Below are 16,858 nucleotides of genomic sequence, written 5' to 3' on the forward strand. Positions count from 1 at the left end.
ATCAACGGAGGACAGGAAACAACCACAACCAGGAGGACACAGTTGGAACTTCTTTAAAATTGCTCTTCTAGATGAAGCACCAAGGGGAATCACTGAATTAACAGGTAATTAACATTGCAGTTCTGACTGTGCCGTAGCGCCACGCAGAACAGCCTCTTCTTTCAGCAGCAGAAAGGATTCACCTGGTGAATCTCGAACTGTGTTCATTCACTTGGCTCCGAAGCAAAAATCTGATGAGTGGATGCACCTGTGGCCTAGCCGTATGCATGGAGAGTGTCTCAGGTATACAAATTCACTAGCTAAAATTTCATTTGGCGATTTCTTTTAATCGGAGAGGATTCAGGCTCCCATGTAAGACCACTAATGTTGTCACTGACATAACTCGAAGTGACCGACAGATAGGGTACTAGCTTCCCAGTCCAAAATTGCTTTTATTATGTAAGGGAAACAGGTCAATTTAGCTCAAAAGGAATCATTTAAGATTTTAAAGGGAATTTGAACAGAATCACTGTTTCACGGCTGTTCACGGAGACGCGCCTGTGGTTCAGTGAACGAGCCGTTTAACATCAAATCTGCGCTGGATACTAATATCCAAACTATAGTGAAAACACTATCAATTAGCACAGTAACAAGATCGGCAGCTTAAGACATTAACTTGTAAGCACAAAACACAAGATACTTCTCTTTTCAATATGAATAAGGCTTTATTAGATAAATCTAAGACATATAAACTAATCTAACACCTAAACGCACGCACACACACATTCACACAAGTTGCAGGAAGGTCGAAAGTTAGGGAAAGATGAGTTTAAGAGAATGGAAATATGGAATCCCAAGTTAACAGCAATACGTTAAATTGCATAAACATGAACAACCATCAATCACGTAATTAGCGCTCGCATTGAGTTCCTCAATGAGGTTAAAATTATATTAGATACACCAGTAAAGGTCACAGTCTGGAGGTAAAGTTACTTGCATCTCCTGTGAAGAAGGAGCCTCGGTGAAAGGGCTATCCCGAGGTCGTTGATTGGCTGGAAGTTCAGTCTCTGAAGTGACGTCTTGGGAAGCCCGTGGTTGTTGGGCGTTGGCTGAAAGTGCAGAGTCGTGTTCGCTGGTTGAAGTTGAATGGACGTTACAAAACTTAACTCAGAACACGAAACTCTCAAACGGAAAAGAAAAGAAATAAAGTTTGGCGAGACTAGGTTGTGTTCCTTCTCATAGTAGCAGCAGGCAGGCACGCTGGAACCGCGCTCAAAGAACAATGATGACTACCGCATGGCTAGATGCTACAAGCTAAAGCTAGGTAGCAAAGCTACAAGCTAAAAGCTAAGAGCAGGCATGACTGATAGCACGAGCAATGCTAGAACTAAAAGCCGACATGGCTAATAGCAGCAGCTAGACTAGAACTAAAAGCAGACTAAAAGCAAGGCATGACTAAAAGCAAAAAATTACATCGTGTCCAAAGTATTTAAAACTTCCTGTTGGCCACCCCTCAAATGTTGCCTTGACCAATCAGATATGTTCTTGAGTCTTGGGTATCATAAATCATTTGTTTATCTTACCAAGCATGTGGTTCTTGCCTCACAGGGTCTAATTTTGGACATGATTCCTATAACATGATTATGATATATTTTACAAATAAATGATTGTCAGGGCAATATCAAGCAAGAAAATTCAATCACACACATATCAAACACGACTATGTACCCTTCAGCTATACCATAGTCATTTAAAGAAAACATACACGATAAGTGATTATAACATGATAGTCAAATGTGTGGGTTACACGTAAATGAATATGGAGTTAAGCAATAGAATGATTCATTCATAAGTCTTTTTTGAGTTCATTCTGGTCCATATATAATGTATAAAAAGGGTTTCTTTGCCATTCTCTGGCAAAGGACTTTTCTGTGAAGACAAAGGTTTAAAGCCCTTCCCCCTTAGGAATTTCAGTCTGGTTTCACTGGCTGGGGGGGGGAAGTCAATGCAAGTATTTAACTTGATCTCCTGGGTTTACATGTGATGTCCAGCGTTGCATTCCAATCACGAACAATAAATTTGACAATCTCTTCTTTGAATTAAAATTGTCAATAATTGTTCTATTGGTGTTAATGTTGAAAGCTGTTGTGTGAACAAGTTGGTTGGTTGGTTATCTTGTTTGGTTCCTGTGGCACTAGAACTGATTTATGACTTCCTGAGGAATTCAGCTCATGTTTCAATGCACACAGCTCTGATAGACTCTTTGATTTGTCTGATTTGACTCATTTCTGCTACATATATCCCCCTTTCGATCGGCGAGGTGTTTAGGTGAAGACATCGTCGATCGCTGGAGAAACAAAGGCAGAAGAAGCAGACAAACACAGCAAACAGCAAGACAACACCTCCATGACAGTTACTGTACTGGTGCAGGCATCAGGTTATTTAGGTACACGTGGTTAAGTTCAATTAGTCAATGTAGTTTAGCACATTGAGGATAGTTTAGATGGTCTTGGAAATTGTTTTTATTTTGATTCATCAATCAAATTTGTGGTTAACTTTGTTTGGTTCTTCTAGGTTGTCTTACTTTACATGTTTACCATTAGTTTTCTAGTAATTTCATTTTCAATTCAATGGATTGACCTATCATGCATGGAGCTCTCTGGCTTCCATTCAGTTTAGAGTGGCTGGCGGATATTAGGTGTTGCGAGTCAATCCTAATATCAGACCTTCAACCCTCGCAGGGTGTCTAGGCATTTCACCTACTCAGGAAAGAGGGGAAGGAGAAGGATAGGTAAAAGAAGAACAAAACAAAACAAGGCTGCTGTGGGTTTTCCTAGCATGTGTTACAACTACTATTGAGCTAGGATGTCAGGTGCAGCTAGTGTCGTGAACCTTAACTTAGTGTCAGGTGTTCTACCTATTGTGAGGATGGCTGCACGTTTCTTCATGGTGGGTATGTGTAACTTTGTTACGCTAAAAGTTGGATATTCTACCTGTGGGAAGAATATGTTTGTTGACTGTGTTATCAGTAGATGTGTTTACCTCTGGGTGTAGGTAATGTGTGGTCAGATCTGTTCAAGTCTGTGTTGTCTCCCCCTTTTTCTAGCATGTCACTGAAGACTGTCTCTCTGCATCCTTGGCTTGGATGAGGGCGTTTCCATGGTCTAATGAGGGGTCAGTCCAGCAAGGCAGGAGGTTCTTTGGCAGACAGTCGGAGGCAGTTTGGCATGGCTGTGTGAAGCTGAGTTGCAAAACTTGTCTCCTATGTTGCATTCTTCTTGTGATGCCTTCTGGCTGTAGCAGACTTTCTGACCTTCTGTGCTCTGGTGGTTGCTGTTGCACAGACAGGGAATTTGGAACTTGGAGTTGGAGTTCATTTGACAGTTTGTTAGTGACTGAGGTGATGTCCTTTAGTACCTCAGATTTTTCATCAACAGTTGGCCGTGAAAGACTTGTTCGTTCTGGGTCGTTGTTGAACAGGTGCTTGTCATCTCTGATGTGGTGCACCAGGGGATCACCGGCCTTCCGTTCTGTCGCTGGTCACAGCGAGCATGACTCAACTTTGTGGTCATATGCATGTAAATTGTCTTGAAGGAACTCTCTTAGTTGTTCCATGACTTGTTCCGTGTCTTCTAATGGTAAGCGGTTATGTTCTTGTGAGTACTCAGCACTGTGCATGTCTGAGTGGTGCTGAGGTGGGTTTTGTTGTCGCTTACCCACACGAGTTGCTCTTGGATGAGTCAGGTGATTACCTTTGGATATCTGGTTAGGTTTCCAGATGTTATCCTTTTGGTTTCTTGAGAAGCGTGGCTGGTCCCATGGATTTTTCCAGCAGTTGGGCTGAAAGCGGTCGTGGATATGGGCGTCACGTTCTCTGTGCTCTTGATGGAAGACTCTGGTGTTGTGATGCCACTGGGTGTCGTCCAGTGCAAGGCTTGAGTCTTTGTTGACAGAGTTCAAGAGTGTGGATGTTTTGTTACCTTTCTTTGAGGCCAACTTCTGCTTGTTATAGGCCTTCTGTGTTAGGTCACGCAACTGTTGGATGGTCATGGAGTTCGGACAGGCCATGACACCTAGATGGTGACTTACTCCGGGGTGCAGATTCTTTAGGAAGAGGGTTTTGAAGTTCACATCCTCTTCAAGGTCAGGGCTGTTGTGTGCACCAAAGTAGGCTTGTCGGAGTCGGTTGTAATAAGCTTGTGGAGTCTCTTGACGACCTTGTTTGGTTTCCAAGGCAGTTAACAGTCCATGTTCAGACTCTGGGTCTGTAAACTCTTTAATCAGGACCTCACGAAGTCGCTGGTAGTTTGACTTGGTTTGACTGGGCTGTCGATCTAGAAAGTTTCGTACCTCGGAACTGGACGTGGCTCTAAGGAGGTATAACCAGTCTCTGTCAGTCACATGAGGTCTCACTTCCAGGTGAAATTCGATATCTCGCAGATAAGCTTGGATGTCGGGGCTCTCTGTGGAGTTCGGGTTGAACCTGCTGATGTTTTTAGACAGCTTGTTGAGGTCTTTGATGGTCATCCCGTGTGCAGCTTCAAGGCCTTGGACGGGAGGTTTTCTTTCGTTGGCAGGAAAGGGTTGTGTGGCGAAGGCAGGTGAGGTTTTGGGTTGTGGCCCTTCGCTCCTTTCGTCACATGCCAGTTCTTGGACGTGGGACTCTGCTCTGCTCAGCAGTGATGAGGCTAAGAGATGTTTCTCTTTTCTTGGCTCTAGTTTGTGCTTGTAAGCATTTTGGAGTTCTTTTCTGACCATGTAGAGCTCATCGTTGGTATCATCTAGTTGTTGGGTCAGATTGTCCATTTCAGTTCTGTACCTTTCAAGGTGGTCTTTCAAAGCACTGATTTCAGAGTTCTTGTTTCTGATGTCTAGCTTGGCTTTCTCTAGTAGCTGTTCGGCATACTGGAGTCTGTTTACCAGGTCTTTCTGAGCAGCCGTTGCATGTTGCTGGTCGAGCTGAGCTGCTGCCAGGGCTGCTTGGAGCTTCATAACTTGTTCTGTTGTATCCTGCTCCCTCTCGCTGGGTGCTTTGAGTTGATCTTGAACTTTCACTTCCAGCTTGTCTATGCGACGTTCAGCACGTGTCAGCTCCTCTTGAAGGTGGGTGATGTGCTTGTCGCTCAGTTTCAGCTGGGTTGTGAAGGCATAGCTTAGTGAGCTCGTGATCTTGACTAGCTCCTCGTGGTTGTTGTTCTGGCTTGAATCTTGTGTCAGGAATCTTCTCAGGATTAGGATTATTATTAAAAATAATAACAGTTCAAATGTCTTTGGAGTGAGGCTGTCTGTTATGCCTCTCAGCCAAATGTTCACATCTTCCCCATGGGCAATGGGGTCTGCAGTCTGCGGCATGTTGGCACGCTGGGGAGAAGAGAGACTGACACAGATCTGTGTGGAGTAAAAGCCTATGTGTGGTGGGACAACTAAGTGTTGTATCAGTGATTGTGAACCACTAGTGAAATGTGGTGATGACTGTGTTGGTCTCAGGGTGTCTAAGTAGACTAGAGATGCGAAGACTTTGTCACTCTAATGAGGAAGAGGAAAAGAGAGACAGAGGTGAAAAACAAATTCAAATGACAAGCAAAATTTCTGTTTTTCAAATGAGGAAAATTATTTTTTCCAATTAAATGTTATCAAAAACGTAAATAATATTATTATATTTCTTGCTTTGGACAAAAGAATACAATAATAATTCTGATATCTCTTTTCTTAGTCTGACAGGATTGACACCGTACACCTTTCAGTTGGACCGCTCACCAGGGAGTCAGCGAAGGCGACAGTTGCTCAACACGTATCTCTATTAAATTGATCTCAACGTTGGATGAGATGCTAAAACTTGGATTGCGTTTCCAAATGTAGGGAGGTTATGAAGAACAAATGAGAGGATGATTACAATCAAATTCATAAGGATGATTCGTCGTCTTTGGCACGATTGTGTATTTACTTCACTTAGAATTGATTGATGGTTCTTACATGTCCTACAAATGTAAAAAGAGAAGAGGAAAGTAAAGGAGAGAGAGGACGGAGATGGTAAGTCTCAGTAGCGGTTATCTGAACTACAAGGAGAGCGTTGTGTTAGTTGCTGCACAACTTATCAAACAAAATAAACTTTAAGTGAAAGAGAGTTGTCTTTCTAATTTATTTGAACTCGTAGTGAGGGATAACAATGTCTCCTTTTAGGACTCAGGTTTGTCGTTCCCAGGCTAGGATACACAAAAGAAATGGTAAGAAATAGGAAAATAAAATAAAAATTAATAAATGGGCAAAATATGCAAACATGAAATTAAAAAGAGGAAATCAATAAGTAAAACAATAGTGGTTAAGTGTATAACCAAAATAGGAAGAGGGGTAAAATGCATTCAAATAAGTAAAGGTCTGAATAGCATATATTCAGATGGGTAATAAATAAATTAGGAAGAATAAGTTTACTTAACTTCCAAAGTTCAAGGCTTATTCATTCCTAAACTAATTAGACCCAAAAGAGAATACTAGAAATAAAAGATCATATGAAATGATCTGATAGGGAAATTTTAAATGCTTCCAAATAAATTTAATGTTTCAATTAAATTTCAATTTGACAATTAATAATTGTGAGTCAGTATTTCCCTTTCTAGTAAAATGAAAATAAGTGGTCTAGTGAGAAAAGAGAGCGATAAAAAGAAAGAGACTAACAAGTGTTAGTTAAGATGTTTAAAATGGTTAAATCACGTCAGCGTTGCCCAAACACACATTATTCTACCACTGGATGGTAATGCTAATGGCTAACCTTTGAGGCTAGTGGCTTTAGTATAGACTTCAATGTAACTGCAATGGTTTCGTTAGCTTAGCGACACCGCGGAGTTTGTGCGCTGCGCGTGCACAGTTCAGACTTGCTCCGGAAGTACGTTAGGCTTCCGGGTCACGGTCGTCACTATGGCAACCAAAACACATTCTAGTGGATTAGCACATGAATCGTTGCGTTCTTGCAAATACAGTTAAGCATGTTACATGAAATGTCGGCTCATTTCAACACTGTACAAATAACAACACCGCCTTTCAGTTGGTTTTGCGATGTGGCACTTAAACTCTCAGTTTGTATAGAGTTAAATTTATCTTAATTCAAATAGCAGCTTCCTGCTGTAGTTATTATATCAATCTCAGCAATTTGATTCTCCGTGCCAGTTTTTCTGGACACAAACATAAAAGTTTTCCTTCGCTGTTGGTACACAGTTAAAATTTACTTGATCAAGCTTTTAAAACACTCCCATTCAAATTACTATCGGACACACGCAGTGTTACGCGAGATTGCATTCACTTTGTGAACGGATACAAATGGGCAAACATTGTTCTCTAATGTTTAACGTTAACTTAGGGGAGTCGAATATCAAATTTGATTCGGCAGTGGAACACGCACTGGCAATCAAACTATATGAAATATGAATACGAGGACTTTGATAAATAGATTGAGGAACCCGCTCAAAACTATTCTTTATTCACCGATTTATATCCCTTTTGAAACACTAACAGTTTAGCTCCGTTCAGCAAACAGTGACTGAGATAGCGTTTGAGACACTGGAACACGCAGTGAAATCAAATCAGCTATAAAACAAGGCATTACACAAATGAGGAACACGCTCAATTTCTACCTTATTGTACGATCTCAGATGTTTACTTTTAAGTTCACTTACTGCTGTTAACAAAGGGGAGACGGACTCGAGTTAAAGTCTCCTCTAGCTCCTTTCATTCAAGCGGGAGGGCGCGCGCTGCTTACGTCACGCAAACACACACACATACTCAGGTCTCGGAAGCTTTTCATCCGTCATTCCTTTAGCAAAATCAAAGATTAAATAACTTGGTTTATGCTCACAATTTAGGTTAAACTGCCCGCATTCTCCACCATTATAAATGTAAGGGAAACAGGTCAATTTAGCTCAAAGGGAATCATTTAAGATTTTAAAGGGAATTTGAACAGAATCACTGTTTCACGGCTGTTCACGGAGACGCGCCTGTGGTTCAGTGAACGAGCCGTTTAACATCAAATCTGCGCTGGATACTAATATCCAAACTATAGTGAAAACACTATCAATTAGCACAGTAACAAGATCGGCAGCTTAAGACATTAACTTGTAAGCACAAAACACAAGATACTTCTCTTTTCAATATGAATAAGGCTTTATTAGATAAATCTAAGACATATAAACTAATCTAACACCTAAACGCACGCACACACACATTCACACAAGTTGCAGGAAGGTCGAAAGTTAGGGAAAGATGAGTTTAAGAGAATGGAAATATGGAATCCCAAGTTAACAGCAATACGTTAAATTGCATAAACATGAACAACCATCAATCACGTAATTAGCGCTCGCATTGAGTTCCTCAATGAGGTTAAAATTATATTAGATACACCAGTAAAGGTCACAGTCTGGAGGTAAAGTTACTTGCATCTCCTGTGAAGAAGGAGCCTCGGTGAAAGGGCTATCCCGAGGTCGTTGATTGGCTGGAAGTTCAGTCTCTGAAGTGACGTCTTGGGAAGCCCGTGGTTGTTGGGCGTTGGCTGAAAGTGCAGAGTCGTGTTCGCTGGTTGAAGTTGAATGGACGTTACAAAACTTAACTCAGAACACGAAACTCTCAAACGGAAAAGAAAAGAAATAAAGTTTGGCGAGACTAGGTTGTGTTCCTTCTCATAGTAGCAGCAGGCAGGCACGCTGGAACCGCGCTCAAAGAACAATGATGACTAACCGCATGGCTAGATGCTACAAGCTAAAGCTAGGTAGCAAAGCTACAAGCTAAAAGCTAAGAGCAGGCATGACTGATAGCACGAGCAATGCTAGAACTAAAAGCCGACATGGCTAATAGCAGCAGCTAGACTAGAACTAAAAGCAGACTAAAAGCAAGGCATGACTAAAAGCAAAAAATTACATCGTGTCCAAAGTATTTAAAACTTCCTGTTGGCCACCCCTCAAATGTTGCCTTGACCAATCAGATATGTTCTTGAGTCTTGGGTATCATAAATCATTTGTTTATCTTACCAAGCATGTGGTTCTTGCCTCACAGGGTCTAATTTTGGACATGATTCCTATAACATGATTATGATATATTTTACAAATAAATGATTGTCAGGGCAATATCAAGCAAGAAAATTCAATCACACACATATCAAACACGACTATGTACCCTTCAGCTATACCATAGTCATTTAAAGAAAACATACACGATAAGTGATTATAACATGATAGTCAAATGTGTGGGTTACACGTAAATGAATATGGAGTTAAGCAATAGAATGATTCATTCATAAGTCTTTTTTGAGTTCATTCTGGTCCATATATAATGTATAAAAAGGGTTTCTTTGCCATTCTCTGGCAAAGGACTTTTCTGTGAAGACAAAGGTTTAAAGCCCTTCCCCCTTAGGAATTTCAGTCTGGTTTCACTGGCTGGGGGGGGGAAGTCAATGCAAGTATTTAACTTGATCTCCTGGGTTTACATGTGATGTCCAGCGTTGCATTCCAATCACGAACAATAAATTTGACAATCTCTTCTTTGAATTAAAATTGTCAATAATTGTTCTATTGGTGTTAATGTTGAAAGCTGTTGTGTGAACAAGTTGGTTGGTTGGTTATCTTGTTTGGTTCCTGTGGCACTAGAACTGATTTATGACTTCCTGAGGAATTCAGCTCATGTTTCAATGCACACAGCTCTGATAGACTCTTTGATTTGTCTGATTTGACTCATTTCTGCTACAATTATGACTAAGCTGCAAAAAACAGAACATTCGAACCTTTAATAACTTTTTGATGTCAAATTAATACATTTAAAAAAACATGACCATCAACATACCAATCATTATCATTTATTGTTTTGAAATTTCATTTTGCTATTGTAAAATGGAATGTCAGCCAGACTTTTCACTTCTCCTGCATGTGTGTAGCACCTGCAGCTCTGCATATTTTTCTGAAGTTTCCAATCAATAGGAAAGACTTGCTAACTTTTATTCTTAACAAGATTCCTGATCATTAAATTTCAATCTTTATAGTTATATTTTGGTGTGAATTATGATACGCTGTCACAAAAGACTAAATGGGCAGATTGGAAAACAGTCATAAAAAGTTAATTATGACATCAAGAAGAAGAAGATATCTAAAACAAAACTGTAATATGACCTCGTTAATGGTCTTTATTGTACCACCTTGTTGCCAATACAGGCAACCTCAAGAATTTTGAGCTGTTCATTTTAAATGCAAATGCATAATTTACAATTTCTGAACCTTCCATTTCCTCTATCACACTTGCCCCTTCTTTCCCCTTCTCTGACAGGATTGTACTCCCACCCCTTCCAGAAACATATGAAGCAGAGGGACTAGGGAACTACGGCACACTGGATGTGGCTTTTGAACATGACCCTAGTGAACAACGGCTTGCAGCGACAGTGACGACTGCCACAGATATTCCAACCCTTAAGAGCACAGGGAACATTTCCTGGCAGGTCCACCTAGTTCTACTACCCATCAAAAAACAGAGGGCAAGAGAGGAGTACAGAAGGGACCCTGTCTCATCTTCACAGAGATATTTTCCTTCTCATGTGTGGAGAAGGAAGCCTTGGGGGGACTATGAGAGAAGGTGAACACTTACTTAACCATACTTAACCAAATTTAATCTTGCTCTGCCTGTTACACTAGAGCCTGGCACATCTGTTCCTGTTAGCAGGGTTTGTGTGAATGCAGTATACATTGTTCATAGCCAACCAGAGTCAGAGTTATCCATTTTATAATGATAATCCTATAATGTCAGGGCTTCTTCAGGGCTGTGGATCAGTGGTGAGCAGGGGTGCTGCACAAGGTCCTGGGCCCTATGCATAGGCAGTCCTAACCTTACAAGTCCCTCTTGTTTTATCTGTCAACTCTACTTACTATCACATTTCCTTTTTTTCTGTGTCCTGTCTTGTAGTTGGCCTTTTTTGTTGTGTAAAACACCTCATTTGTGGGCAACTATATATCATGAGAGGTAAGTTTACTGCCATGTAGAAAGTACAAACCCACCCACTCCAGTGCATCTGTATTTTATTGATGTTGTCCGTTCAATGAAATATCTTTGAACTGTATTGAGATGTGTGGATATAATGCTATAGAATACATTAAAAATGTTTTGACAATAGTCGATCAATAGTAAATGAACACCATGTCCTGCTGCAAGGGTTATACCATTAGCCCTTAAAAGCATGTCAATAAACCCAAAGTCAGTAAACCAACAGGTTAAGGTTTGGCTGGTTATTATGGTCCAGTTAGCCACTGCTGGACAATATTTACCTGTGGCTCTGAATGGCCCAGCACAATTTGGCTGCAGAACACAGTGCCCATGAGCTGCAAAAAACAAAGATGGCAGATTTTTTATCACATTCTTCAGGGTCCCAAGAAACTGCCATCAAGAAGATTGAGAATGCCAACAGTTCTGTAGGTTTCTCTGATTAGCCAGAGCATGCAGAACACAACTTGTGATTTCTCTTCTTAAACTTTTTTTTTTACTGCCATTCTGGTTATTAGCATCTTGCTAAATGTATTAACCTTAAAAATTAATAGTGATTTAATGTTCATACATGTAAACACTGCAAAAGCAGCTTTGCCTTGAATTCATTGATCATTTTTCAACAAAGAAAATGCTCATTACAAACCTCAGAGGACACTTTTGTTGCACATAGCATTACACAGTGTTAGCTCAATATACATTCATAAAATCGTACTTTGCAGATCCACCAGAAACAGTGTTATTTTGCTGCCGATTGCCAGTATGCTCCGAATTATCCAATAATTATCAATTATATCCATGGCTATGTTTGGAGTTATTAGTACTACAATCATGCTACTTTTACTATTTTATTTTACAAAATTGATGTGAGGTCGCATGATAAACATTGTGAGGTATTGTGATGATATGGCGTACTACTGTAATGGTTTTCATAGAATAACTGTTTCACTGTCAAAAAGTAGAATCCAGCATATAATGCATGTTATTCAGTAAGTAGTAATATACTATTCTGAACATAGCCCATGTGTTTGACTTGGTGCATAAGCTCACCATCACCACCACCAGGGGTTGTTAATTCTCTGTTTCCCTTCCCTTTCCATCAGACACTTACGTGAAGCTTACAATGCTGGACTCCAAAGGGAAAGAGATGTCCAAATGTAAGACCTTCGTATGCCATGGCCAACCCAACCTACAAAGAGACATTTGTGTTGAAAGAGTGAGAGGGACAGCAGGTCTGACAGTGACACGCCCTCCTCAATTCTTAGGGGGGGCAGTTGATAACAATGCAATGCAGTTTGTTGTCATCTGAAAGTTTAGTGGGACAATATAAGTACATATTAAGGGACTTGTTCACACTAAATTGAAAGTTCTGTCCAAAATGAATTCCTTCATGTTGCTCTGAGCCTATATTACTTGCTTTTTACATGAAACATCATCTATCATATGGCTTCAAAAGACTGGCAACTTGTCATTTTGGAAGTTTGACAGCTCTCATTTAAGTCAAGAGTCAAGAGGCATTTATTTGTTATTTGCATAGTTAACACTGGGGAAAACTGGGCATTGAAATGCTTGTGACGAGGCTCAGACATACAGTGACAATAACAAGACATTAGACATATTCGTACATGGAGAGCATTGAGGTTCTTGAGTGACGACAGTGCCCATAGACAGAAAGATATAAACAGAACATCATATGCCCATAAGTGGAAGTAACAGGTACAATAAAGGTAATCAGTGTTTAGAGTTATAGTGTACATAAGAAGTCCTGAGGTAGTATTATGATTACTGGGGTAGAACGGTGTCTAAAATGTCATCGTAGAGTGATGTAGAGCTACATGGAGGAAAGTTAAAGTGGCAGTGCAGATGCAAAAAAATACACTTAAGAGCAGCACACATTCAGATGTATTCCTGGGTAGAGCAATGTCCGAAAGTCATTATAGAGTGTCACAGAGTAACATGAAGGAATATAAAAAAAAGTGGCAGTGCAAGTACAATGAAAGTAAACATAAATGAAAGTAAACATAAGATCAGCATGTATTCCGGGGTTTTTTTTTTTAGATGGAGGACAGCTGATTGTTAAGTAGTCTGATGGCTTGAAGATATCCATCCGTGATCAGATGGATCGGAAACGTGTATCAGATGGCAGTGTGTCAAACAGTTGATGAGCAGGATGAGTGCGGTCCTTGATGATGCTGCTAGCCTTTCTCAAAAAGCGAGTCTGATAGATGTCCTGTAAAGCTGGGAGTTTATGTCCAATGATGAGCTCTGCTGTTCTCACCACTTGCTGAAGAGCTTTGCGGTTCAAAGAAGAGCAGTTGCCGTACCATCCAGTGATGCAGCTGGTCAGAATGCTCTCAGTAGTGCAGCGGTAGAAGTTTGACATGATATTAGAGTAGATGCCAAACCTCTTCAGTATCCGCAGGAAGTAGAGATGCTGACGGGCTGTTCTCACTATGGTCTCTGAGTGAAGGCTCCAGGAAAGATCCTCAGAGATGTGAATGCCAAGGAACTTGTAGCTCTTAACTGTCTTTACTATCTCTCCGTTGATATGAAGGGGAACGTGAACCTCTCTCTGTGACTTCCTGTAGTCCACAATCATCTCCTTGGTTTTGCTGATGTTTAGAGAGAGATTGTTATCAGCACAACATGCTGATACACCATCTCTGTAGGATGTCTCTTCGCCATTAGTGATGAGACCTAGGATAGTAGTATCATCAGCAAACCTGATGATGATGTTGGTGCTATGCTTAGCAGAACAGTCATAAGTGAACAGGGAGTACAAGAGAGGACTGAGTACACATCCCTGTGGGGCACCAGTGCTGATTATAAGTGAGGAGGATGTGTAATTGCCAGTTCTGACCACCTGGGGTCTTCTGGTCAGGAAGTCCAGGACCCAGTTACATATGTGACTGTTAAGACCCAGATTTTTCAGTAAGGCTATAAGTTCAGTTAAGGCTATTAGGGATGATGGTGTTAAATGCAGAGCTGTAATCAACAAACAGCATCCGCACATAGGTGCCTCTTCCCTCCAAGTGTTCTAGTGCAGAGTGTATGGCCATTGCAATGGCGTCATCAGTAGATCTGTTAGAATGGTAAGCAAATTGTAATGGGTACAAGGTGTCAGGCAGAGAGGAGCAGATGTGGGATTTGACTAGCAGTTCGAAGCACTTCATGATGACTGATCAGTGCTACAGGGCGTTAGTCGTTCAGGCAGGAGACAGTTGTTTTTTTGGGAACAGGGATGATTATGGTTTGCTTGAAGCATGTGGGGATCACTGTAAGTCTCAAGAGCCCCTTTCACACTGCCATTCCGGCAAATACACGGGTAAAGTGTTCCGGCAGTTGTTCCCTATATGTGCGTGCTTTCACACACAACTCGTGAAGATCCCGTAACGACACGTGACATCAGGGCGTGACGTGTAATGTACAAGTCGAATACATTAGGCACGTTATACTTTCACTGAAGCAAGCGAACAATCTCTGCGTCAGCGCGGAAAGTGAGGAACAAACTGATCTCTGCTCCATTACAGTTTGCACATATTTTTCCGTCGTGAACGTTGATCTTCCTTCAAAACAGCCGGGCGCGTCATCACTTCGACACGCCATTAGATCTGGCTTTTGTTCACACAGCGCTCATCCCAGGTTGAACCCGGCAATGTTACTAGGTCCCCGACCCGGGTTCAATGCAGGAATCAATCCCGGGACGTGGTTGCTTTCACACAGAAGGCAACCCGGCAATGTTCCGGCAATATGCCGGGTCCAACGTGCAGTGTGAAAGGGGCTAAGGAGAGGTTGAAGATGTTGGTGAAGACATCTGCTAACTGTTCAGCACAGGCCCTCACGACACGTACCTGGAGCTTTCCGGCCATGACTCTCTTGAAGGCCTTACTCACTTCGTGTGTGGTTAGAACCAATGGGCAGGTGTCAGTGTCAGCAGGTATTTTCACAGCAGGAAATGTATTGTCTGCCTCAAAACGAGCATAGAATGTATTGAGCTCATCTGGTAAAGAGGCAGACAAAGACACACCACCACTTTTCCTTCCTTTGTAGTCTGTGATGTAGCATAGACTGCGCCACGTGCGTTGGGGGCCAGAGTAGGGTGACCGTATGCGCCGTTCATAAGGGACACGTCCCAGCCAGAATTTTAATAATGCCTTAAACATCCAGAGCAGCTTGACCAATAACATGCAGGTATTGTACATAGTCGACCAATCGTGGGGCTGCGTGTGAGAAGGTGAGATCTAGAGGGAACAATCAAAGCTATGCAAATATGCGCACGTGATTGTTCGTTCGATTGACTTGAAGCGTCTCTGCGCACAAATCCAAGAAAAACAAAAACAAAGTGCGCCACAATCCTTCAAGTCAAACGAACTAACATACACGTAAAAGCGATTCAAAAGCATAAGGAGCCGTCTGCTCTGCTCTTTATAGCTCTCGTGATTCACAACAATCAATCTGCACAGTATAAATAGCCAAAACCTGGATATTTTAGGCAATATTAAAATCCTGGCTGGGACGTGTCCCGTATGAACGGCGCATATGGTCACCCTAGGTCAGAGCCATGATATTCTGACTTCACTCTGTCCCTAAAGTCTCTTTTGGCTGATTTGATGGATCTTGGAAAGTCATACTTGGACTTCTTATAAGCAGTTAAATCACCAGAGTTGAAGACAGAAGTCCGTGCTCTTAATTTGGCCCGCACCTCACCGTTGACCCATGGTTTCTGGTTTGGAAATTATTTAACGTTAATGGATGGAACAACATCCTCTGTGCATTTGTTAATGTAGCCTATCACAGAGTCTGTGTATTCCTGTATGTTGTATCCTGCTGCATCTTTAAACAACTGCCAGTCTGTAGATTCAAAGCAATCCTGCAGTGTGGAGATGTTCTCTTCGCTCCATCTGTAGACTGTTTTAGTAACCGGTTTTTCCTGTTTGAGGCATTGTCTGTAGGCTGGTAACAGCAGTATGCTAATGCAGTCACCTTTGCCAAATGCTGGTCGGGGGAGGGGTTTGTAACTGTCCTTTAGTGTTGAATAGCAGTGATCTAATGTCTGATCACCTTGTGTGGGGAAATTTATGTGCTGGTAGAATATAGGAAGAACTTTCCTCATTTTCACCGTGTTAAAATCCCCAACAACGATAAAAGCAAAGTCAGGATGAGCAATTTCTAATCCGTTTATGGTGCTGTACAGTTCGTCTAATGCTTTAGTTTGGTCCACCTGAGGCGGGATGCAGACCACTGTAAGAATGATTGAATTAAACTCCCGCGGGAGGTAGAAGGGGTGCACTTTAACGGAGAGCAGTTCAATCTCAGGGGAGCAGTGTGTATATAAAACTGTAACATCAGTGTCCCAGCGAGTGTAATATTACTATATTATTTAGTATTTATATTGAAAAGTGTTCATGTTTTGTGTTCCATTGAAGAAAGAAAAGTCATAGGCGGTTTAGAATGACAAGAGGTGAATAAATGATGACAGGAGAGTTATTTTCGAGTGAACTATTTCTACAGTGAGTGCATGTTTGCAAAACTTCTGCAAAATGTTTTGGGCAAATTAGGTCTATTTTTAATCATCAAAAGTGTAGCGATGCATGAAGCAACGCTTACTCAACAGTTACTTCCGAAACATGGAGATTTATATTGGTCATTGCTGCAAATTTTTCTTTTAAAATTTCAAGAATTTGGGGAAATTTTCACACCATGTGTCTTTCAACAGAAATTCCCGATCGTATTGATTACTACTAAGATGACAGCATTTGGCCCCGTGGAATTCCTCCTTAAAGGGATAGTTCACCCAAAAATGTTAATTCTGTCATTAATTACTCACCCTCATGTCATTCCAAACCTAAGAGGTCTGTAAGACCTTTCAGGTTTCTTC

The 16,858-nt window shown here is 41.3% G+C and overlaps 1 pseudogene; it reads left to right on the forward strand.

Moving 5' to 3' along the window:
- Window positions 1-10,219: 10,219 nt before the first annotated feature.
- Window positions 10,220-12,200, forward strand: LOC127983540 (synaptotagmin-14-like; annotated as a pseudogene).
- Window positions 12,201-16,858: the final 4,658 nt, after the last annotated feature.

This window comes from Carassius gibelio, chromosome B20 (assembly GCF_023724105.1).
Source record: "Carassius gibelio isolate Cgi1373 ecotype wild population from Czech Republic chromosome B20, carGib1.2-hapl.c, whole genome shotgun sequence".
Taxonomy (NCBI): Eukaryota; Metazoa; Chordata; class Actinopteri; order Cypriniformes; family Cyprinidae; genus Carassius; species Carassius gibelio.